The 26483-nt window shown below is 34.9% G+C and overlaps 1 long non-coding RNA gene across 1 annotated transcript in view; it reads left to right on the top strand.

Moving 5' to 3' along the window:
• The first annotated feature begins 2196 nt into the window (after window positions 1-2196).
• Window positions 2197-26483, top strand: part of LOC131381700 (uncharacterized) — a 118031-nt gene continuing 93744 nt past the window's right edge. Inside the window, exon 1 of the long non-coding RNA XR_009210587.1 lies at window positions 2197-2287. This is a non-coding gene — a long non-coding RNA (uncharacterized LOC131381700). The remainder of the gene's footprint in view (window positions 2288-26483) is intronic.

The raw sequence follows: 26483 nt of genomic DNA, 5'->3' as shown, positions 1-26483 counted from the left end.
TTTTTGAAAAAATTAGGAATATGTATTTTAGTAAATTGTGTATCAAATACATAAAATCTGGAAACAGATGGCAAGGCTTATTAGGTATATGACCTTGGGTGGGTCATTCAACTTCCCTGTTGTTGATTCTCCTTATCTGTAAAGTGGGAATGATCATAACAAACTATTTCTCAGTGTTGTTGTGAAGCTCAAATGAGTCAATATAAATCCACTGCTTATAACTATGTCTGCTGTCTGGTAAGCTGTTATTTCTATTTCTGCTAAAAAGAAACCTTAAGTCTTTTTGAAAAAGAAAGGAGGGAAAGGAGGAAGGGAGGAAGGGAAGAAAGGAGGACGGGAGGAAGGAAGGAAGGGGAGGGAGGAAGGGAGGGAGGAAGGAAGAAAAGAATCATTATTAGATTTAGAAAACCTGACTGTAGTCAATTCTTTTCTCAGAGTTTTGATTGTTAAATGTCATTTCTGTTGTCAGAAAAAGAGAGAGCGAGCGAGAGAAAGAATAGCTACATGTGATTATCCAAAGCTGAAAGCCAAGCACAAGTTAGATAGCAGCCATGAATGCAATGCCCAGTTTTGAAGAGGAGCTTAAAACATAAGTCAGTGTCTGGACACATTTGTTAAATTGTCCTCAGCATTTCCATGTAGATCCTATTATTTCTACAAATTCCTTCATAATATTGCACTTTTTGTCATGATGAACACAACCTCTCTTATCTCAGAAGTGGGGTTTTCCAGCTGTTGGACTGAGGAAGCTCTATTCTTACGAGTTTCATATGGAAGCAGTGATAAGAAAGACAACACTGTGGTATTTTAACTAGCTGCTCTGATGAAAAGCTTCCATTGTCAGGTGGTGTAACACCAATTGTTAATTTTAATCAAAGGGAATCTAATAGCTTAATGAAATCATTGACATTAGATGTTCCTGGCCCTCCAGCAAATTGCTGACCATATTATGGAAGTTTATTTTTCACATATTAAAGTAATTATACTGCAGAACCCAGCAAACTTATTTATCAATTTTTTTGTTTTGTATTAAAGAAGCCCTTAATTCCTATTTCATTATGCTGTATGTAGCTGCTTTGTAGGTGAGAGAAATACCATGTTTTTAACCTCTTAATTGATGTAAATCTTTGGCAAAATTCTATGGTCATACTGTTTCCTGCATTTTCCATCTGAGGGGACAAAATGTATTTTTGTTTCCTAGTATTTAGATATTTGTGAAGAGTCTTGATTAAACCACCTTTTGTTTTACATGGTAATTATATAAAATTATTGGTTATTGCTTGATCACTCTATCAGCTCTCATCCTGTGTGGTATCTTACAAATCACTCCTAGGATAGTTTCCATAACCTCAAAATGTAAAGTGGTTACTAATGAGCCTTCTAGCAGTCAAACAATAGGAGATTTTGAAATTCTGCTGTAAAAATTAAAGACCATAAAATGTAATTCTTAATTTTTAAACATAAGTTAAAACATATTTATATTCATCTGCTTCTATATTCTATGTGTGTGTGTGTGTGTATATATATATATATATATATATATATATACATCACAATTTTCAGTTATAGGAAATTGTGGGCAGCTGATCAACTATTATTAATCATAGCTATTTCTTGAACCAGATAATTTAGCCTCTGTTAATAGCATATAGTGTATTGGTCTCTTAGTTAATCAATGATACATTTTGAGTGACAAATATATTAAAGGAAATGTATTTGCTTTATTTGTGTTACTATTATCTTTCCAATAAAATTATGAGGTCTTTGTAACCGGGAAAATGGCATTTATTATTTTTAATTCCTCCTCTTAAGAACCACATGCTTATGAAACCCCTGATGATTATTTATTGATGTGTAGCAACTTACCTCAAAACTTAGTAGCTTAAAACAACTGTAATTGTTTATTATGTATGTGGTTCAGGAATTCAGGAATGCTTTCACTGGTGTTTCTAACTCAGGATTCTCACAAGGTTGCAGTCACAAGTAGTGGGATGGGGGTTTCAGTCTAAAGGCTTGACTGGGACTAGAATTTGCTTCTAAGGTAGGTTAATTATATTACTGACAAGTTAATACTGGGTTAGTGGCCAGACTCAGTTCTTCATGTAAGGTAGTCCATAGGGATGTTTAAATCTTCATGGTGAAGGTAAAGAATCCCAAGAGACTGAAGTTGAAACTATGTCTTTTATGACCTAGCCTTGGAAATCACATGCTGTCATTTCTGCGATCGGTCATAACCAGTCCTGATTCCATGTTAGAGGAGACTACATAAGGACACAGGTACCAGAAGGTAAGGACCACTGGGGGTTCCCTGAAAGGATGGCTACCATACTGCTTGATAGAGCTGTCTCCACTACTCAGAAGTCAGCAATCTGTACTTGCTAACTTTTACCTGACATCCATTACCATAAAAATGATTCAGATAAAGATATCAGAAAAACTGATTATTTTAACATAGATGACTTAAGGTTTCATAACTCTCAACCACAGTTGTTGTCTGTAAGAGAAAATTCAAAATTATATTGGCTTAAACAAGGAGGGAAGTTGTTGATTTACATAATGCAAAAGATTAGAAATAAAGTGGACTTAATCTAGGTACTCAACAGTGCCATGAAATACCTACTACATGTTTTGTCTCCTTGTTACACCCTCATCCTAAAATGGATTCCTTTCATGGTAGTGAAATGGCTGCCAAATACTCCTGGTAGTTTCATTTGTATCCATGTTATTAGTTTAACAGTAGTTTTCTGACTGAACCATCCTTATGGCCATGGCAAAGGAAATATCCTGAATGCATAGGTCATTTGAGACCCACCCAAAAAGCAAGGGTGCTGCAAGATAGGGAAAGGATGAAAAAAAAATACTGGGAGGAACTACAGTGTCTTCTACAGGGACAGATACTCATATTTGTTAAAATTGGTAGCCCTGATTAAGCTAACCAGATACATATGCTGTACCAAAATAAGAATATTTTATACTGCCCTTGTCTTCTTTCTGTAAAAACAAAGCAAATTCTTCAAAATTTCGATGTCTCTTCTAAATATCTCCTAAAGGGTACATTGTTCTTTTTAGTCACTTTATTAAAATTCAGATACAACTTTATACATTTGCAATGCTAATACCTCGCTTTCAAAGTAAGTCACCACTTAAATAAGTTTCAGTTATTTGAGATTTGCATATTTGGGCAGCAGTGATTCTGGTTACTTGCCAATAAACAAGAAAGTTTGAAAGTAGACTCAATATTTGGGCCATAATTGTAATTAATTAATTCACTTGTCGTTCTCTACCAATAGACTGTAAGCTTCTTAAAGTCCTGTACTATACCTTTTCTTTTTCTCTTCCCAGTATCTATTGTGTGCCTGCAACACAGATGAAAGTCAGTTAATAATTAAAGAGTAGATGGGTGAAATTCGAGGCTACATTAATACTATTCTAGCCCCCAGTCCAGTGTGTGATGCTTCAGGTAGTCAATAAATGATGTCCATCTGCTTTAGAGAATTTCCTACACATCACATTAAAGACTAACAATTGCAATTTCAACCTGCACCATTTTTCATTTTCTAGGCCATATGTGAATGTCTGTCAACAGCTTGCAGATTTCTCTGATTGAAAATCCCATATGTTAGAATAAAATAGACCTGAGTTCAAATCTTTAGTTTGCTCCTTAGTAGCTGTACGACTTTTTGACTAATTTGATAACCTCCATAACTCAGAGTTTTCTCTAGAACAGATAATGATTATAGTGTCTACCTCATAGAAGTGCCAAAAAGTTAAATGAGATAATGGACTGTGTTAGTTTGTTTTTGTATTTCTATAAAGAAATACCTGAGACCGAACAATTCATAAAGAAGAAAGGTTTATTTGGCTCATGGTTCCACAGGCTGTACAGGAAGCAAGATGCTGGCCATCTGCTCAGCTTCTGGGGAGACCTCAGGAAACTTTCAGTCATGGCAGAAAGCAAAGGGGAAACAGGTATGTTTTACTTGGCAGGAGCAGGAGGAAGACAGAAAGGGGAGAGGTGCTACATATTTTAAACAAAAGTAAATATCTCATGAGAATTCTATTACTAGAACAGCACTAGAGGCATGGTTCTAAACCATCAGAAACTGCCTCTATGATCCAATCACCTCTCACTAGGTCCTACCTCCAGCATTGAGAATGACAGTTCAACAAGAGATTTGGGTAGGGACACAGATCCAAACCATAGTATGGACATAAATCTCCAAGAGCACAGTTCCTCACACATAGTATGCTAATTAAGTAAGCATCAGCTATTGTTATTCATATGTGGAGATTTTGCCCCATCTCCCATAAAATACAAGGAGATTTCACATCAAAATTCAAAGTTTCGTGAAACTTGGAATTGCATTGGAAACCTTCTTGGCATCACCAGTATTTTACTCATGGGAAACTGGGTACTGCAGAGCAGAGGAGTGGAATGTAGTATAAAATATTAGTAAAGAGCAAGCACTTTGAATTCAAATAGGTCTGATTTGGTTACTGATGTTGCCACTTCTTACCTGTGTGACCTTGAGCAACTTAACTTACCTCTTGTGTTAGTTATCTATTGTCACATAATAAATTAACAAATTTAGTGGCTTAAAAAAATACATTTATTATCTCGCAGTTTCTGTGGGTCAAGGAGTTGGGGCATTTTTACTGGGTCCTCCGCCCTAGTGCCTCAGAAAGCTGCAACTCACGTTTAAATCAAGCCTGGGTTCTCATGAGAGGCTCAGCTGGGAAATGCTCCATTTCCAAACTCCCTCAGGTTGTTGGCAAAATTAATTTTCTCATGCCTGTAGTATTTATGGCAACTTGCATCTACAAAGCCACCAGTAGAGAAATTGAGTATGTTAGCAAGATGGAGCATTACGTAATAAATTGTAATCATGGGAATGATTCATCACCTTTGACATGTTCTGTTGGTTAAAAACAAGTCATAGGTTGCACTCACACTGAAGAGGAGGGGATTATACAAGATACAGGCACCAGGAAGCAGGGAAGGAACATAAGGGCCACCCTAAGGTCTAGCCACTGCTCCCTAAGCTTTCATTTCTTCTTTTGTATAATGAGTAGAAATAGTGCCAACTGTGTACAGTAATCCATACAAAGTGCTTAGCATTCTGCTTGGCACTTGATGACAGCTTATATAGTGGTACAATCTATTAGTTGCTTATTAGGTAAGGGTAAAAATGAATCATTAGCCAGAGTGAGCTATCGAAAATCAGGACTACTTGCAGGTAATTCATCCTCATTGCTCCTACAAGCTCCTAAATTTAAGGTATCTCTGTCTCTGTTATGTGACACTTCTCAACATTGCTGTTATTTTTGATGCCACAAAGCCCTTTTCTTCACACTTCAGTGATACAGGCTTGACTTTTATTCCCTCAGAATCAGATTTTCTAGGCTAATAACTATATTGATAAATTAATTTTTGATAATAGGTAAAAGCCAGAGGAATACTTTTCCTTTGCCTTTTCTCCATCCCTTCCTCTCAAATGTAAAGCATACTTTAAACAGTGCCGTATATGAAACAAACACTTTTAGGGTAGAATTTGACAATTCACAAATTGCTCTAGCATACTTTACTGAGCTTTTGAGACGCTAAGTAGTCTTCTCTCTCTTCTGCAACTATACTACTGTAACACTCATTTGGAGATTCTCAAAAATTTATGCCAAATTAAATTTTAACCAATGTCTATTTCAGAGTTTGTCCCTATGCTAACTTTAACATTTAAATAAATTAGTATAATAAGAATTTTGAACCAAGGGGGAAAATATCAAGAAGTTCCATTCATCACAGTTGGGTAAAATATTATTTAGAGATAAGCATTTGGGAAAATTCAAATCATACTAAGTAGGTGGAATCATTACATTGACTCCCAAGTTTAGCCTGGTTTGTGGTATAAAGGAGGTTCACAGACTTATTCACAAGCATGAATAATCTACATTGGAATTTATTCATTTAAAAGCCAGACTAAAAGTATAATGAAGTACTAGACTACATCATTACACCATAATCAACCACAAACAATAATAAAACTGAACAAAACATATAAATTATTGGGTTTGAGGCTTTGCACAATAGGCAGCACAGACAATGATCCCTGAAAAATAAAAATGTATAAAGGGAACTGCATGATTTCTGTGGTTATTTGCCTGAAACAAATCCCCAACAATGGTACAAGGAGGGAGAATCCAAGAAAAGAAGAACAGTTTCTGCTGAGCTAAAGAAGCTAAGATCTAAGTATAGGAACCTTCCCTGAAGCAGTTGAAGTGTGAAAGAAAAGACATTGGGGGCAAAGAGGCTGTTTATGATAAATACAAATCTGTGAAGGCAAGGGCTCCTCATGAGTTCCTGATTGAGGCTCATTTGCACATACACAGAATAAAACTACCCAGGTCTACCAGAGAGCAGCTGCTATGGATTTTATAGCAAAAAAGAGATATAAAAGTTTGAACAGTGCTAAGGAGTATTAGAGTTCTGGCCTATGTAGACTAGAAAAATCTCATTAACACTTTTGAATATAACTGAGATACCAAAGTAAGGCCCCTCAGGAGAGACTTCCCCTCAAAAATAAAGTCCACACCTTAGAGTGACTTCTACTCTGTAGCAGCCTTAACCAACCCAAATCAAGTTCTGATGGCAACTTTAGAATTGATAGTTTGGAGATAGGATCTAATATTAGAAGGACTAAATAAATTTATTTAGTTTTCTACAGATCCATCTAAAAACACACAAAATCAAGCCTACACAGTTTACGGGGGGGAAAAGCCTATACAATTTCAGCCTCTAATTGAAATGCTTATTAAAACAAAAACAAAACAAAAATAAATACCCTTCAGAGGAAAATAATAGAAACCAGAATCTCTACAGCATTACCGACAATGTCTAGTATGCAATAAGAATAGATAGACATGCAAAGAAACAGAAAAATGCAGCTCAGCTTTAAGTAAAGAAAAACAAACAGACATTAGAAGTCAAATTCAAGATGTCCAGGCCAGGCGCAGTGGCTCACACCTGTAATCCCAGTGCTTTGGGAGACTGAGGTGGGCGGATCACAAGGTCAGGAGTTCAAGACCATCCTGGCCAACATGGTGAAACCCTGTCTCTACTAAAAATACAAAAATTAACTGGGCACGGTGGCACCTGCCTGTAATCCCAGCTACTCGGTAGACTGAGGCAGGAGAATTGTTTGAACCAGGACCTGGGAGGCAGAGGTTGCAGTAGGCCGAGATGGCGCCACTGCACTCCAGCCTGGGCTACAGAGCGAGACTCCATCGCAAAAAAAAAAAAAAAAAAAAAAAAAAAAAATCAAATTCAAGATGTCTTGATATTGGAGTTAGCAGACAAATACTGTAAAGCAGCTAATACATTTTCAAAGAATTAATGAAATATATTCAAACAAATAATAGAAAATATGCCTAAATGCAAAAACATATAGGCATTCTTAGCAGAAATGGAAACTACATGAAAAACAAAACCAAAATTCTAGAACAAAAAAATACATTAACTGAAGTGAAAAATTAACTGGATGGGTTGATAGCAAATTGGATATGGAAGAATACACAGTCAATAAATTTAGAGACAATTAAATAGAAGTTGTTTAATTTGGAAAAGAAAGGGGAAAATTTAAAGAAAGTTGAAAGATGTACAAGGATCTGATGGACAATATTAATTGGAGTCACAAGCATTACAGTTTTCTAAATATGATGAAAGACCTCACTGAGGCACATCAGATTTACTAAAATCCAAACATAAAGAAAAAATTTTGAAATCAGCTAGAGATCAAAGACACATAACACACAGGGAAACAATTATAAAAATAATTGTTAGCTTTTCGTAGGAAACAACAGACTCTAGAAGACCATGAATGACATATTTAAAATGTTAAACACAAACAAAAACTGTAAAAAAAAAAAAAAAAAAGGACTCTTAATGTAGAATCGAATTGGCAAAAATACACTTTAAAAATAAGGATAAAATAAAGACATTTTCAGATTAAAAGAAACCTGAGACCATGTATCACCAGCAGACTAACACTACAAGAAATGCTAGAGAATATTCTTCAGGGAGAAGAAAATAATATCAAATGTAAAAATTACATCTAGAAGTAGGAAAGAGAACCAAAATGGGAAAATATAAAAGAAAATACTATTTTTCTTGTCATAAGTTAATGTAAAAATAATAATATTAAAGGCAGAGTTAAAATGTACATCAAGGTAAATAAATGACCACAATGGTACAAGGAAGCAAGGGTTACATTTGCGAAGTAGAAACTGTGAAGTTTAAAATGTAAAATGGGAAGTTTATTAGTTATTAATAGTAATTAGTGATGTAATGAAGGGTGTGAAGTATGTGGGAAGTGTGAGGTGTGAAGTGAGAAAATATTAACTCTAAATACATTTTGATATGTAAAGAATGGATACTATAAATACATTAACTAAAAATAAAATAATTGTGGCTAATAAGCCAAAGGGGTCATGAAACATAACCAAATAATTCGAAAGAAGGCACACAGGAAGAAAATAGAAACAAAGATCAGGTGAGAGAAACAGAAAAATAATAGCATGAATATATAGACTTAAACCTAACCATATTTATGACTACACTAAATACAAATTATTTAAATATTCTAATTAAAAGCAAAGTTTATCAGAGGGGATAAAAAATAAGTCTCAGCCAGAGTTTATCTGTCAGAAATGTACTTTAAATACAAAGATGTACATAGATTAAAAATCAAAAGACAGAAAAAATATACTCTGGGAACACAAATCAAAAGACAGCTATGCTGGGTATATTAACATCAGACAATAAAGGCTGAAGGACTATAAATATTAATAGAGATAAAGAGGAACATTTTACATTAATAAAAGGCGCAGATGTACATCAGGAAGACATAATCCTAAAGATGTATACAGCAAATAATAGAACTTTAAAATTAATGGAGCAAAAATTGACAGAAGCAGATGGAAAAATAAGAAATACATAATAATAGTTGGAAATGTGAACAACACTCTCTCATTATGATGAAACAAGTAGAAAAAGTTTTGGAAGAATATAGAAAATTTGAGCAACACTGTTCACCAAGTTAATTGACATTTACCAAACACTGTACACACAACTGCAGAATAAGCATTCTTTTCATATTGATATATAATGTTCATAAAAATGTACCACATAATGAGCCACTGCTTCTCAATATATTTCAAACAATTGAAATCTTATGATACTTGATGTTAGACAACAGTAAAATTAAATTCAATACCAATAAAAAGAATATATCAAAAAATCTTGAAATATCTGAAAATTAAATAGCAAACTTCTAAGTATCTCATGGAGACCAGAAGAAATCAAAAGATAAATCAGAACATATTTTAAACTGAATAATAATAAAAACAAATCAAAACTTGAGGGAATGCTCTAAGCAGAGCTTAGAGTGGAACTTTAAGTATTAAATGTGTAGTTGAATGAAGAAAGTTTTAAGTTAATGATCTAATTTTCTACTTTGAAAAGTTAGAAACAACAATAAATTCAACACAATAAGCAAATTAAAAAAATCAATGGATTAGAACAGGCGAACAATAGAGAAGATTAATAGCCAAGCATTAGTTCTTTGAAAAGTTTTCTAAAATTGAGAAATACCTGACTGGAATTATCAAGACAAAAAGGAATAAAATACAAGTCTTCAGTGTTGTAAATGAAAAAGGAGATATTATTACACATCATACAGACATTAAAAGGAATATGGGAAATAAATAATATGAAGAATTTTATGCTGATAAATTCAATAACTTGGTTGAAATGGTCACATACCTTAAAAAATACATTTTACCTTAACTGACATAAGATGAACTAAAAAATCTGAGTAATTGTATATCTGAATGTATAATAAGATATATATTATATATATATAACAAGATATATAAAATTTGAATGTATAATAAGAAATATAAACCCAAGGAAAATTTAGGGTCCAGGTAATTTTACTGGTAAATAGTATAAACTATTTATAGAATAAATAATACCAATTTTATGGAACAATAATAACAAAACTTTCAGAAAACAGAGATAAGTAGAATGCTTTTCAACAAATTTTATAAAGTGAGCATAAGCGTGATATCCCAATTTGACAATATATTACTGAAAAAGAAAAGTACATATTAATATCACTCATGAACATAGGCACAAATATTCTTAACAAAATATTATCAAATTGAAAATAGCAATCTATTAAAAAAGGATAACATATCATGACCAAGTGGAGGCAAGTTTGGTTTAAGCATTAAAAAGAATATCAATCAATGCAATCCCCATATTAACAGATAAAAAAAGAAAAAAATATAATTATATCAGATGTTTATGTTATATAAATACAGATATATAAGTGTGTAATTATAACATGCAAAAATAATAGTTAATAAAATTCAACACCTATTCAAGTTTAAATAGTCAACTAAGGATAGAAGAAAATTTTCTGAGTTAATAAGAAGCACTTCAAAATTCTAAAACTGTTATCATGCATAATGGTACAACACACAAAAAATTTCTCTCTACAAATGAGAACAAGACAAGAATGTCTGTTCCATTAAATATAATGCTGGAAGTCCTTGCCAGTATAACAAGAAAAAGCTAAAGTGACATACATGTACCAGTTTGGAAGGAGACATGTAAAATTGCCTTTATTTACAGACTATGTAAGCAAAAGAAAATATTAGGGAATCTTAAGCAATCTATAAAAAATTTTCTGGACTTGACAAATGAATTTAGCAAGGTTTAGGATACAAAATTTATAACAAAATCAATTAAATGTCTATTATATTTAAAAAATAAAATAATGACATAACAACAATAACAACAGCATGAAAATACCTAGAAATGAATGTAATAAAAGGCTTGAAAGATGACAACATTGAAACTGGCAAAGAAATTAGAAAATGGAGGGGGACATCATATTAATGAATTGGAAGATTCTGTATTTTTAAGATGTCAGTTCTTCCCAAATTGAACTCTAGTTTGAATGCAATCCCCATCAAAATCCCAGAAAAAATTTTTTAAAATAGACATTGTTAGGTTGATTCTACAATTTATTTCAAGAAGTCAAACGCTAATACTTCTAGAAGAAAATATAGAAGAGAATGTTCATAACCTTGGGAAAGGCAAAGATTTCATGGATAGTAAATAAAAAGCACTGACTATAAAGCATGTTACATGAAGCTTAATCTAAAGTAAAACTTGTTTTCAAAAATACAGTATTAAGAATAAAAATTAAGCTACAGACTGGGAGAATAATTAAAATGCATAATTCTGACAAAAACTTCTATCCAGGATATGTGAAAGCCTTTTACAACTTATTAATAAGAAGCTAGCAAATTAATTAAAAATGAGTAAAAGGACTTGAATAAACTTTTTATATAAACTCTTTAAACACCTTTGTATACAAAGGTATCCAAATAGCCAGTAAGTCATGAAAAGTTGCCCAGTATTACCAGGCATCATAAATCACAAATTAAATCATTATAAGAGAACATTTCACTTACTAGTGTGGCTGAAATTCAAATGAACATGAATATCAAGTATTGGCAAGAATGCAAAGCACACGGAATTCTCATTCTTTGTTGATTAGATTGTAAGATATTATTGGGAAATAATTATTCAGTTTTTATAATACAAAGCAAACATTACCTTGTGACCTACCAATTTCACCCTTAGGTGTTTATTTTTGAAAGCATAGGCCCACAAAAAGACTTGTACACCAATGTTCACAGTAATTTTATTCATAGTTGTCAAAACTCGAAGGTAATATTCATTAATAGGTAAATATATAAACAAGTTGTGGTATTTTGATACAATGAAATTTTGCCCAGACACATACAGGAACAGGTTACAGATGTAACAAATCTGAGAAATGACACACCACCACCTCTTTCCTGTTCCACTGGTCACAGAAATTGAACTTGGTATGTGTGAGCAAACTACAAACAAAAGTATAAAGGCTGTGAATACCAGGAGGTTGGGATCATTTTGGCGGTTGGCTGCCATAGACATTTTTAAGAGGCAGTTATCTGATGAATATCTGGTGGTGAATTGGACTATGGGATGTCTGGAGTGAGATAGGCAGGAAACTTAACTTGTATGTGGCAGAAATCAAACTATCATTTTATCCAAAGTAAATTGTAAAGCAACTCATCTGTAGCAATGAGACTGAAAATAATGTTGGATAAAACTCCTTCAAAAGGACTCAGTTTTGGAATCAAGACTAGGAAATACATGGTGCTCTTGTGTCCAAAGGTATCCAATTGGCTTGGCTCATTGCTGTATGTCTGTTGATGTTGATAGATAATTTGCAAATTGTGTTGTCAACACAACATTTAATCTGCTCTGAGCAGCTCATAAACAACAGTTTGATTAATTCTTTCAGTCCGTGTCTTCTGGACAAGATTTACAGGGCTCTGCTTATTTGGATGAAAAATAGAGAAAGACAAGCTGTCAGTAGAAAAGGAGGGGAAAATGGGAAGATTTCCTTTTCTCTTTTTTTGGTTGAAGTTTAGAAGTGTTTTGAAATCATGATTCTTTAAATGTTTGGTTTTTGAAAGGAAGGATTTCAAAGTGAAACTCAGTAATTGGCATGAGACAAGACTCAGTGTCAAGGTGGCAAAAGTTAGGACAGACAGAGGCAGGTTGGCTGTGGAATATTGTAGGGAGGGAAGAGTAAGTCAAGCCTAAGGCAGGAGATGACTTTCAGAATTACCCAATTAATTCCAGAAACCTGTTGGATGATTATAACTCAGAGAGCTTGCCATCCATGCTCTCTATGGAATACTAAAGTATTGTGATGAATAGAATTTTGTTTAACAAGCACATTTTGGAAAAAATAGAATTAAAAAGAGGCTATCAATCAGTGACATGAATATAAAGGTAAATGTTGTATTATTAGTAGTACTGAACAGTAATGAGAGACACAGAGAAAGACATTGAGTCCGTTGTCTTTTTCTTGTATTATTACATGCCAGTTTTGTTCCTAAGTCCCCAAATCTGTTTAGTTGAGTGGTTTCTATTAATTTTGGCTTTGAAATAACTGTCCATTGAAGCATGGCTTTTAATCAGCACCTCTCTACCTGTGTTGATTTATCCTAGCCCAGATAAGTGAATAGAGTTCTAAAACACTGTTTATGAATACCCTTATATCACTTTGAAACATGAGGATCATCCAGGAGCTTAGGCATAAAAACCTGGAAATGAATGTCATTTGGAATAAGGTTCTTTCATAGCAATTATGACACAAGATGTACAGACAGTCTGTGGCTGATAGGGAAAAAAGATCCAAGAAAATAGCTATCTAATAATTTCAGGACTATCAGAAATGTAAATAACCCAACACCACAATTCCTCCTTGTATTTGTCCCCTTTGATGCCTGTCTCCTCTCAAAGGGATAAATATGATTTTTATGAGCTGTATTTTGGAATGCACACATTTGCAGTGATCATGCCAAGTGTTTCTTTTGTTGTTCACATCTGCATCTTTTGATATGATGAAGAGTCAACAAGAAAGTAGATTTGGTTTTGTTCCTTTGACAAATAAAGTTCACTTTGGGACACCATTGGAGACAAGGGAGAGAAAACAACATTGCATCCATACCAGAAAAACCAAAGCTGAATTTTCTATTAGTGGCAGTTATAAGTTGTAACTTATATGTGATGGTCTTTGGAAATATTAACCCAGATTCAGAAATGAGTAATAATATTGACCTTGACATCTGTCCTCGTTACCTTGTTCTCAGCTCACACAATTAGTTTAGCTGAGAATGTCATCAAAACCCTGCACTTTAGATCTATTTCTAGCAAGAAACTCCTTCAAATCATTGCCCCATGAAAATTACAATATTAAGGACACAAAGGTATACGTGTATCTAATTGCAGTAATTGTGTTGAGAAAGAATTCACATAAATCTCCTTTAGGGGCTTCATTCTGTTTGATGGACTTCATGTACTCTCTTAAAACTGAAATGATTTCAAAGCATTGTTCCACAAAAGATTATCAGCAATTATTGTATATGAAAAGAGAAAGGGCAAGAGAGAACACTTTGAGAGGTTCACATTGTGAAATAAACTTCAGGCTTTTAACTTGAGGATGGCAGAGGCTGACTAAACCCTTGTAATTCTGGAACTCCCTGTTTACTGTGCTCACTCCCACTCCCACCCCTCAGACCACAATTTGTTGGGAGCATTGTTGTTGTACAAGCAATATGCTGACAGAGTCTAAATGTAACGCTACCCTCCTGAAAAATGAGGGAACCACGTAGTCATAGAAGAAAATACCTAGTAATTTTCAATCTCCTAAAAATAGTAATAATAGTCTATTGGGTTTATTTCATGATTATAAAAGGCTAATAATCTATGATAGCTGAAAGCAAGCGTGATTTATTAGGGTCTCTCACAGGCAGAAGATAAACCCATAATGTGCAGGCAAACATTTTTTTAAAGGATTGTGCTAAAAAGAAAATAGACAACAGCTTGCTTGCTCTGTAGCTCCAGAAAGTGATGATTTGAGGCTCCGAAATATCAGAGTTGATGAATGGGTGAAGCAAAATTATAACTGTTGTTCCATGGTGAGAAAAACTTTCACCTCCGTGAAGAAAATATAGATTACTGAAACGGATTGCAAGCAATCAGCACTGTAGATTCTTCTTCCCTAACTGAGCAATGTTTGAATTTGCGCCTTTCAGACAAAGGCATTAATAACATTTAGCCACTAGGTATTTGTGGAAGAAATTGGAAATTGTTTTTAATTTGTTGGTTTGGTGAAGCGATAATATACTGAGCCATAAGGGAGGGGGTTAAAAAAAAACAACTATTGGTATTTGGTTTCTATTTGCATATGTAAATATATTAATGCAAACAAAGCCATGTTGTTCTTATAAACTCTCTCACGCAAAGGAAGGGGTTAATAGACAGGGAGTTTTTTTTTTTTTTAAATGCATGACCATGTTGTGAAATATGAATTTAACACATAACTCATTGGAGGTTCCAATGAGTTATGGGCCTCATTTACTGCATATTACAGACATTTTTTTCATACTCCTTTTCAGCAAGGCATATGTTTTAAATTAGTTTCATCTTGGATTTTCTAGGGTCTTTCGTGGACTATTTCCTGCAACAAACTGTAATACTCTTGCTCTTTTAATTCTATAGTAAGATGCTATTAAATGCAGTTATTTAATTACCATGTAAGGCAGTGCCTCAGGAACATATTCTGTAATAGCCACAAGCAGAGTAAGAGTTTAAATTACAAATTTATACTCAGTTGATGAACTTAAAGAAGCTGCAAATTCTTTATGGATGCAGGTGAATGGGTAAAAGGTCAGTGTTAGTTGGGGATAGCAGTAGGGGCCGTTTGGGATGAAAGTGTTCAGACCCACCTTCAGTTGAATCAGGCAAGGAGACTGTGATAGGTAACAACATCCTGAAGGGTTAAACATATTAAAGGACCCCATTTCCCATAACTTAGCTCATAAATCATATTTTCAGGTACTTTACATGATTTATGAGAGGCTGGCTGTCTGCATGATTAGGAAGTTGCATTAAAATGGCAATTGGTGCTTCCAAAACAGAGCCTTATGATAAGAATCCAAATCTCAGCAGAGAAGTTGTCGGAAAAACTTGGTAAAAAAGGAAGCATCTACAGTTCACTCTCCATGTCTAACACTCAGAATGTAGAATTGAAATATTAAGTGGGAGAAACACTGACTGAAATGATGATGCTTGGGTTTTTGATGTTTTCCTCACTGTGACCTTAAGCCATTTATTTTATTTGGATCTCAGTTGCTTCTTTAGCAAAATAAAGGATCGAGGACACTCTTATCCCTGAATATGCATGCATTGCATATAGCTTCCTTTTTGGGGCATATATTTATGTCTTGTTTATTATCTATGTGCATATGATACGTTGTGTGATATGTATGTATGTATGTATGCATATATATATTATGTTTCGGATGGTGTTTCCTTAAAAATAAAATATGTGAAAGGAGCTAGAGTGAATATATACATCTTTACATATACATACATATATAAGAATTCTATATTTGCATGCATTCATATGCATATATGTATAAAGTATATATTATAAAATAATGTATACATATGATACGTGAGACAACTGGTCACTATTCAGCACTATCAGCTTAAGGGTCTCGTTACCTAGTTTTACCTATTATTCTGAAAATAATAAATGCCGACTCCTAAAAGTATAAAATTTATGAATGGGATTATAAAATACAATTGAGCACTCTATTCAATATTATAGTTAGATAAGGATAGTATGTTGTTATCCTTTAGAAATGAAAACTTATAGGAAATTGGTATTTGACACTGATAGTAGGTAAATGAAAGATCAAAATAGAAGCTTATAACGGATGTCTTGTCACTTTATGTTAGTGAGAATAAGTTCCATTTCAAGGGTGAATTAAAATTCATAGCTTCGTTATTAGACCTTTATTTGAATGCAACTCATCCATATTTGTATTTTATAATGGAGGACTGGTACATCTTTTGAAGCTTTCTTGACAGGATCAAATTCAGTATATATTGATCTCTTTGCAAAAGACATTTTATCCCATTAGGTTATCTGGAAGTTGTATTTTCTTTTTTTTTTTTTTTTTTTTTGAGACAGAGTCTCGCTCTGTCTGTCACCCAGGCTGGAGTGCAGTGGCGTAGTCTCGGCTCACTGCAAGCTCCGCCTCCCGGGTTCACGCCATTCTCCTGCTCCTGCCTCAGCCTCTCCGAGTAGCTGGGACTACAGGCGCCCGCCACCACGCCCGGCTAATTTTTTGTATTTTTAGTAGAGACGGGGTTTCACCGTGGTCTCGATCTCCTGACCTCGTGATCCGCCCGCCTCGGCCTCCCAAAGTGCTGGGATTACAAGCGTGAGGCACCGCGCCCAGCCTGGAAGTTGTATTTTCAAACACACCAGCCATGAGTAAGGCTCAACAGGTCAATGAGAAGCCAATAAGTAGAATGTGTTTGAGTTCAGAATTATTTGACATATTGAATCAGTTTAGACCTATGAAACCTAAACTTTTCATTATTAACAGAAATTTAGATAAAGGTTTTTTTCCCTAGTAAACTATCCCGTCATTGTACTCAAAAACACCACTGACCTCTGGTGTTTGTGCTCATTACTTAGAGCCATTACCTCTATCTCAAGCTCTTAATCAGCCACATAAGAAATCAACAGTCCTTCAGACTTGGTCATTTGGGCTGCTGGGCCCCTTTTTCAGTGAGACAAATTCTACCGTTCCAGTTAGTTTCCCATGGCTTCCTTCCCCACTGCTCCTGGATCCAGTCACTTTCAGTTAAAAATCTTCAGTGTGCTTTGGACCAAGGATCCTGTTGGTCATGATGCTAATCATATCTGTGTCTATGACTCAAACATGCATCACTTTCTTCCCTTGAAGCCTGGGCAGCACATATGGGAGCCAAATTTGAGTTTTCTACATGAAACCAGCTGCTTTTTTTTTTTTTTTTTTTTGAGACAGAGTCTTGCTCTGTCGCCCAGGCTGGATGAGTGCAGCGGCGCGATCTCGGCTCACTGCAAGCTCCGCCTCCCGGGTTCACGCCATTCTCCTTCCTCAGTCTCCCCAGTAGCTGGGACTACAGGCGCCCACCACCACGCCCGGCTAATTTTTTGTATTTTTAGTAGAGACAGGGTTTCACCGTGTTAGCCAGGATGGTCTCGATCTCCTAATCTCGTGATCCGCCCTCCTCAGCCTCCCGAAGTGCTGGGATTACAGGCGTGAGCCGCCTCACCTGACCCCAGCAGCTTTTAACATTAAAATTTTGGAAATATTTTTCAAAAAGTTCATTTGATTATTTTTCTCTCTCTCTCAGTAAAATTGAGACTCTGCTAGGTCAACAGTTATTTTGTTCACTACCGTACTTCCAGAGGCTTGAACAGAGACCAGCACGTAATAACCATTCAAAAAATATTTCTGAATAAATGAAAGTGAGGATGCGTAAGAGTTCTTTGATTTACTTTCAGTGATTTGCAAATAAAGCTGTATAGAAATAATATGTAAAAATATTTTTAAAATAACAATTCTGGATGCTGTCCCTGAGGATGATAAATCAGGTTTAGATAGGGCCCAAGAAAGTAGGTGTACACATACATACATACAAGCATGCATACATGTGAATGTATATAATAGATTTTGTAATATTTAATATTCATATTAATATTAAATAATATTAAATATGTAATATTTAATATTATTAGCATTTGAAATAGACTAGTATTTCTGTAGAATAGCTCTTAGAAAGTGAATTGCTGATTAAAAGGTAACTAATTTTATATATTTGTAAAATAAGATATTGTCAAATTTCCCTCCAAAAATGAGAATTTTTATTCTCAATACTCTAACCTACATTGAATATTAACAATTATTTTTGTGTCATGTTCTAATTATTCTAAGATTCAGCTTTTTCTGTTTTTTATTCATGTATGTTTCCTGTTCTATAAATTTTTTATCCAAATATTTTGCTCATTTTTCTATCAAATTATTTGGGTTTATTTATTTAAAGATAGATTCTTTAAAATTATTTCAACTTTATTTATTTAATAATGTCCACTGTATTTGAAGTACATTAGGTTTAACACAGCACATTCACATATGTACATGAGTTTATTTCTCTAGACTATTTATAATTTTCCCTCAATCTATTGAGGTATGGTATGGCCCCACACCAATACCATATTATTTTAATTTCTGTAACTGTATAATATATTTTGTTATCTGGTAAAACAAGTCGCCCTCATTGTTCTGCCTTTATAAAATTATCCTGGCAAGTCTTGCATATTTTCTTTTATAGAAATAGTTAAGATTACCTTATTAAGTTCTATGAAAAAATCTTGTTGGGATTTTGATAGGTATTTAACCAGAATTCCAGATTAATGTTGGTGAAATGAATATCATTTTTGTTGTTGTTATTGTTTTTGTTTGGTTTCTGTGTTTGTTTTTTGAGATAAGGTCTAGCTCTGTCGCCCAAGCTGGAGTGCAGTGGCGTGATCATGGTTCACTACAACCTCGGCCACCTGGGCTTAAGCGACTCTCCCACCTCAGACTCCTGAGTGGCTGAAACTACAGGTGTGCACCACCATGCCGAGCTAATTTTTTTTTTTCAAGAAATGAGTATCTTCACAATATGTCTTCTTTTTGAGGAACATGGCATATCTTTGCCTTTATTCAGATATTTTATGTCTCATCTAGTACTTGAAGATATAGTGACAATTAGATCCAATTTGACTTTTGATTTATTGGAAAAAAAAGTATCCATATCTTCATCTTGCTATTTGTAAATTGCTTGCAAAAAGCAACTTGGAACACTTATATCCTATCATACAATCAAAAAACACGAACACATAAAAAAATAAATCAGTGGTTTCTTTAAAATGCAGTTTTTAAAGATCCCAAATAATAAGAACCAAAAAGTTTTTTGTCTTATGTTTGGATGGTACGAGCTACAGTTAAAATTTAATCTACATTTTAATACTCACTAGTTCTACAAACAAAAAACAATGTATGTCATTTTTGAATTTATTTGTTAACAGTTCATGCTTTTATTACATAATTAATTTAAAGTCAATGAAACAGTATGCATCACTTGTTAAATGGGAAAAGTAAAAATTTGTCTTTATATTGTATGAATAATATTAATGGTTCTATTAGCATCTTTATAATATGATATTTAATAATGTATGAATCCAAAACCACTTTTTTAAAAAATCACTTATTATATCCACAGAAAATGATAAAATGATACAAAATAATAAGTGGGGGCTCTCAAGGTTCTATGTGACAGGAATGGCTGTTTTTAAAGACAAGCAAGATTGCGGTATATTTCAGGATATGTGATATGGTTTGGCTGCGTCCCCATCCAAATCTCATTTTGAATTCCCACGTGCTGTGGGAGGGATCTGGTGGGAGGTAATTGAACATGGGGCAGGTCTTTCCCATGCTGTTCTTATGATAGTGAATAAGTCTCACGAGATCTGATGGTTTTAAAAATGGGAGTTTCCCTGCCCAAGCTCTCTTCTCTTGTCTGCTTCCATGTGAGACAGGCTTTTAACCTTCTGCCATGATTTTGAAGCCTCCCCAGCCACGTGGAACTGTAAGTCCATTAAACCTCTTTCTTTTGTAAGTTACCCACTCTTGGGTATGCCTTTATCAGCAGTGTGAAAACGGACTAATACAATATGTTTCTATGAATGTGGTTCCTATTCCCTAATTTGGAGTAAGTGCCCAGTGTGCTTTGTTTTTGCCCTGGCTTGTCTTTTGCTTTTCATCCTAGATCTCCAATCGTAACCAGACTGCTGAGACAGTGGATAGGGGCTGGAGAGAAGTTGAGGAACATAGCAGTCAAATACTTGCTCTTCATTTTACGATCATTGCTATTTTTCTTTCAGAGCTTAAAACTATCAGGTTAAACATAATAATAATAACTTGGGCAACTTTGCATTCCTATCTAGGACTTAATTTGAGGAACATTAATATTTTATTAGGAAATCAGCATTTTTCTTTTAAATGTGTACTTTAAAAGGTTTGTTGTACCCTAAGTTGTGATTTATGATATCTCGAGGCTCAGATATTTTCTATTGGAATGCTCTTCCCACTCATTCACAAAAGTCAACTGGCCAATGGAATTCAATATACAGAGCTTGCTTTTAGAGGTATTCGGGTCACTGTTGCAGTTTAGAGATTCAAAAACTATTTCCCGTATACAATGGTATGAAAAAACAGTTGTTTCCATGAAACCTTCCTTATTTTATTTTTTGAGACAGAGTCTTGTTCTGTCACCAAGGCTAGAGTGCAGTGGTGTGATCATAGCTCACTGCAGCCTTGATTTCTGGGGCTTAGGCAATTCTGCCACCTCAGCCTCTCGAGTAGCTGGGACCACAGACACACACTGCCATGCCTGGCTAATTTTTAAATTTTTTTTGTAGAGACAAGGTCTTGCTATGTTGCCCAGGCTGGTCTCAAACTCCTGGGCTCAAGCAATCCTCCCGCCTTGGCTTCCCAAAGTTACGGGATTACAGGTATGAGCCACCACACCTGGCCCTGAAACCTTCCTTTATTATTCTGTGTTAGGTCACAAAGAAGTCTTGATTTGAATTCTTTAAGTTTCACACAGAAATTTTAGTATGTAGCTTTAACATTTTTATCTAATATCCCACAAGCATTTGAGTTCTTTTTCAAAGAAAAATCAGAGAACAGTTATAGGAGGGTGGGCACCCCCTACCTCATGCCACCAATCCCACATTAAAACAACCAGTAGGCTCTGTGTTAAAGCCCAGGAAGAAGAATGTGGTAAATCAGAAAAGGCAGAAACCTGCAAGACTTCCTGGTTTTTGGTTCTAAAAGACTAAGTGCATTAAAACAAACAGAGTGCTGGCTCCAATCTAGAAAATGACTTCCTGCTGCTGCAAGATACATGAGTCCCATGGCAGTATTGTCTTGAGAATGTGGCACACCCAGTAGCTGGAATCTTAGTCCTAGAGCTCCCAGCCTTTCGAGATTCTTGAGTAGCAGGCTAGCATCATAGTGACTAACTTGAAAAGAATGCATTAGCAGGGCTGATAAGCATTTCATTCATAACCACTATGGTCCAATGATGAAGAACGCAATGACCTTCCCACCACCAGCCACTTCAGTTGACCCTAGAATCTCAGTGTAACACTGAGGAAGCCCCAAGATAAACTAACATGTTCCCACCAGTAGAACATGTTAGTTCTACTGGTTGGAGGAGGGTTGGCCTCTCCCCTGCTCTCTCTCTTTTTTTTTAATCCCTTCTCTCTATCTCTTTCATAAGTTCTTTCTGCTTTTTCATCCCCATTGCAGAATTGTGCCTACATCTTTTCATTGTCAGTGATGCAGCTGACCAAAGGAGTCTCAGCTTCAAATTTTTAGGAGATAAATTTGATGGGACAGGAGACGGTTCTCAGAGTCTAGCACTTACGAGGTCTCATGTTTTTCTTCTCATTATAATCCTGAGTTCATACTAACAAAATACCAGTGATCTAGCTCTTTATCCTTTTTGACACGACCAGAAGTGCCTGATTTAGCTGTCTATATTTACCTAAGGCTTTTAACTAAGTATCCATATTGCATACAAGTAAAATCTTTGTGGCAGAAGATACACCTATGAAAATCACATAAAATCGCACATGCAGAAAGCATATAAAGTAATCAATGATAACATACTATGCACAAGGAACACAGTCCTTTTTAAAATTTCTCTTCCTTTTCCCAATTTTCTTCTATTTAGTACTTTATGCCATGCCTTAACTTTATTTTTTCTTCTTTCTTCTTCAAAACTAATTCCCAAACATATTTCCTCTTAGTTCCTTTCTTTAAAAGCTATTATATTTTCCGTGCAATCTCACTTTGCAAAACTTCTGTAATGCATTATTCCAACAGGGTGATGTAATGATGGTTGATGTAAATTTCTGACCACTTTGCTCCTTCGTCTTCGCAGAACTCTTTAGGATGCACAGGAGGCTAAGGTAGCCTTATTTGCTAAATCACTGCTTCGTTAATCTCATTCCTTCACCCCAAATTTCAGCCCCTTAACAATTTTAAATGGATCCTCAGTTTTTCACTTCCAACTGATTTGCATTTTTCTTGGTTGTGTGCTGTTGAACAGCTGCTGTTTTCTCCCCAGAAGGGGGTGGGGGATGGTTTCCATGGAGATGGTGATGACTCTGCTAGATGTGGACACCGCCAATATTCCCACTGCATTTGTAATTTCTAGCATCCATTCCATGTGGAGTGTCTAAGTAGTTTCATTTCCTTGTGGCAATAAACCCCTTGGAATTAGGACTCCAGAACTCTTTACTTGGCCCTGATTTGTGACTACAAATTTATTTAATTGACATCTAGATGTATTTATTTATCATTAAGTCCTTAAGTGGCTATGTGCTACAGAAGGCAATTAAAACAGGTACAATGCCTTTTATAAATAGGACACTTTGCAGTAGTGCTAAAGTCATAGTAGACATAGAACAAATGCTTATTGATTGATTTGTGGCACTATAAAGGAAATGTTTAAGTCTATTATGTTACTGCAGAAGGACAAAAGAGACTAAATTGAATCAGTTCAAAGGCAATATTACCAAATTCATTAGTTACATTCTATTTTAGTCATCTTTAGTGTTACAAAATGCCAATTTTAGAGATAACTTGCCTAACCTCATCATGAAAAATAATTTAATAACTTAGGCTACATAGCTGGCATTGTAGGGTAAGATTGAGTCATGGGAGGGCAGATTGTTGAAGCACTGTTTAAAGAAGAAAAAAATTCTAGAAAGTAAAAAAAAAAAAAATTAAGGCCTATAATACAATCATTCATTTATTCTTTCCTTTATTGATCCAACAAATGTTTATTGAGGACTACTATGTGCCAGCCACTGCCAAGCAGCACAAATAAAATTCTGAGCAAAATACATTCTTTTCCTTACAGAACTTAGAATCTAATAGAGAATATAAATATTAAACGAATCAACTCAGAAATATATAGTTACTAGCAGTAATACTATTTCTTCCAGAAAGGTACAGAGTGGTATAAAAGCACTGTGTAACAAGAAGATAGAATCTAGACTGAGGTACACGTGGCCAGAAGAAATCCAAAACTTGGGTAGGATTTAATTGGATATGGTCAGGGTGAAGTTTTAAGCAGCATTAATGTTCTAAGCCGTGTTTAACAATGGCTAATACTTGTTGTTCAATTAGGATAATTGAGTCACATCTAAGTACTTTGCCATGAGCCTGGTTTTACTATTACTTCTATATATGCAGAAATGAAGTGTAAAGAAGTTAAGACCAAGGTAAGAGAAAGGCAAGGCCAGGATGGGGGCCCAGGCAGTCTGAAACCAGGGCACACACACACCTGATCATTACTATATATTTTCTTACGTGGTGAACAGAGGCAATAGTAGAAGTTTTTGTTCCAGTAATCCAGTGATTTCCTAAGACCACAAATATTAGATCTGGGTCTAATGCCCAAAATGTTATCATATTAGTTAGGCATAAAATGGGCTGAATGTATTTATGACTGCACACAATGTACATACTAAAGACATCATGAGACTGGTGAAGGATGTGAAGGGCTTTCACTAGAAGTCTATGCAAAGTGTTGATCTCACACCATAATTTCCAAATGTTGTATGTCTTGCTCCCTTTTTGCCCTTCCTTAATAAGTGATGCAGACAGAATAATATATTTAGCTATAGTCCTCTATATGTAAGGACTGGCAATCAGAAATATATACCAATTTTATTTTTTGTCATTAAGGAAGAGATTCCTTAAGTCATCAAAAGCCAGAAAACACTAACAATTGTTTTGCGTAGTTTCGTTTTCCCCAGGAGTCAAGATGGTAGAATGGGATGTTGCAGTTTAAATTTGGGCTCACTCATGCTAGGAGTAAATGGTTTTTAAAATTTAATAGAAATAAGATATATAAATGAAATAGCTAAAGTATATGTGGTAATTCCCTATCACATATAAACTGAGTTTTTGGTGCAAAATAAAATAAAGCAAAGTAAAAATACGGAAGTTGGGTTTATTCAGGCACATAGAATAATATTTACACAGATTTCACTGGAAAGAGTCAATTTGGAAAACTCACGTCCTCCCATCTTTTTTTTTTTTTCTGTTTCCACAGTTGTTTTAGGCCATTATGTACTAAATATCTGGATGTTTCCCAACACTCCCCACTCATTTGGCCCAAGAATAGACATAGCCTAAAGTTGCTATTGGTCTCTTTTGAATACACTAATAGCTTAATTGTGTTTTAAAATAACTGCTAATGCCCAAAGCCTCCATAAGTGAATTTTTAAAACCTAGAAAATAAATACAGGTCTACATTGTTGCAGGGAGAGGTTCTCCTTCATAACACTGCTGGGTCAGAGGGCTGCTACGAAGTCTAATCATTTAATGTTTGTAAAGAACTTTAAAAAAACATTACAGACCAGAAAAAACAAATAATAACACCTATTTTAAAAAAACATTCATTACTTTTGAATATCATGCCAAATATATAATTTGGTATGCTTTTATATGAAAAATATTGAGAAAGTAATTTAAATTGACATTTGGTAAACTGCTGACATCTTGCCTTTCATTTTGTACAACATAGATCTCTTACACATGCAGATTTTGAATAAGAACCTCATACTAACCTCATAAAAATGGCAAGATTAGTAATGTTAATTTATTGATTAGTGAAGAAATGAAGTTCAGAATAAGAGAATGAGTTCTATAAAGGAGGCAGCTACAAAGTTGGATGTCTTAGTGCTCTTCCTACCACAAAACAAAAAATTACAACTCATTTGGAAAACTTTGTGTTGTATCAATTCTTTACAAGTATCAACTTGAACACCATCAAGAATTATCTAGAATAAGGGATTGAATCTCCAGCTAATGTACCAAGTTAGTGAGAACCATGCCTTTTGGGTAACAAATAAATAAGCACAAAACTAATTATTTATATAACTTTGGTGGAACTCTGTTTTATTGGCTGTAAGTGGTAGAAATCTAATACAACCTAACTTAGGCAGGAAGATAATTGACTTGCTACCATATCTAATTATTCCAAAGGATGGGACTGGTTTTGGTCTTGGTTGAGTTCATGGATTCACAGCATGCCATTAGGACCCTCTGATCTTCTCTTGGTTCAGGCTTTATATCTGGCTTTATTTTCAGGCTGGCTGTCTCTATATAACAGCTAAGATAACTATTGACGAATCTAAGGCTTTCATTGTCTTCTCAGATTGCCATTTCAGAAGAAAGTAGCACATATTTGGAACACTCAGAGGGGCCCAGTTTGGATCATGCAATTGCCCATGAGCCTATCAATGTGGCTAGGGAGATAGAGTGCTCTAATTGGACAGGTTTGGGATATGTGATGATTCCAGGAGCAAGGTGTAGTGGGGTCATCCCCAGATGGTCTTAATGAGATTACTAAAGATTGCAGCAACCAAAGCTCCTCTACTTTTATCTTTTCAATTTGTTGAAACTCTAGATATTTTTGAAGAAAGGGTTCTATAGCCTCAAAAAATCATAAACAACTGCTGTAGTGTAGAATGTTGATTAAAGCTAAGGAAAATGGCCGGGCGCGGTGGCTCACGCCTGTAATCCCAGAACTTTGGGAGGCTGAGGCAGACGGATCATGAGGTCAGGAGATCGAGACCATCCTGGCTAACACGGTGAAACCCCATCACTACTAAAAAAAATACAAAAAATTAGCCGGGCGTGGTGGTGGGCGCCTGTAGTCCCAGCTACTGGGGAGGCTGAAGCAGGAGAATGGCGTGAACCTGGGAGGCGGAGCTTGCAGGGAGATTCCATCTCAAAAAAAAAAACATAAGTAAAAAATAAAGCTAAGGAAAATGTAATCCTTCTGGTGAGTTGATTATATTGGAGATTAGGATATGGAG

This window comes from Hylobates moloch, unplaced genomic scaffold (genome assembly GCF_009828535.3).
Source record: "Hylobates moloch isolate HMO894 unplaced genomic scaffold, HMol_V3 SCAFFOLD_17, whole genome shotgun sequence".
NCBI classification, from domain to species: Eukaryota; Metazoa; Chordata; class Mammalia; order Primates; family Hylobatidae; genus Hylobates; species Hylobates moloch.
This window is presented reverse-complemented; position numbering and strand designations above follow the sequence as displayed.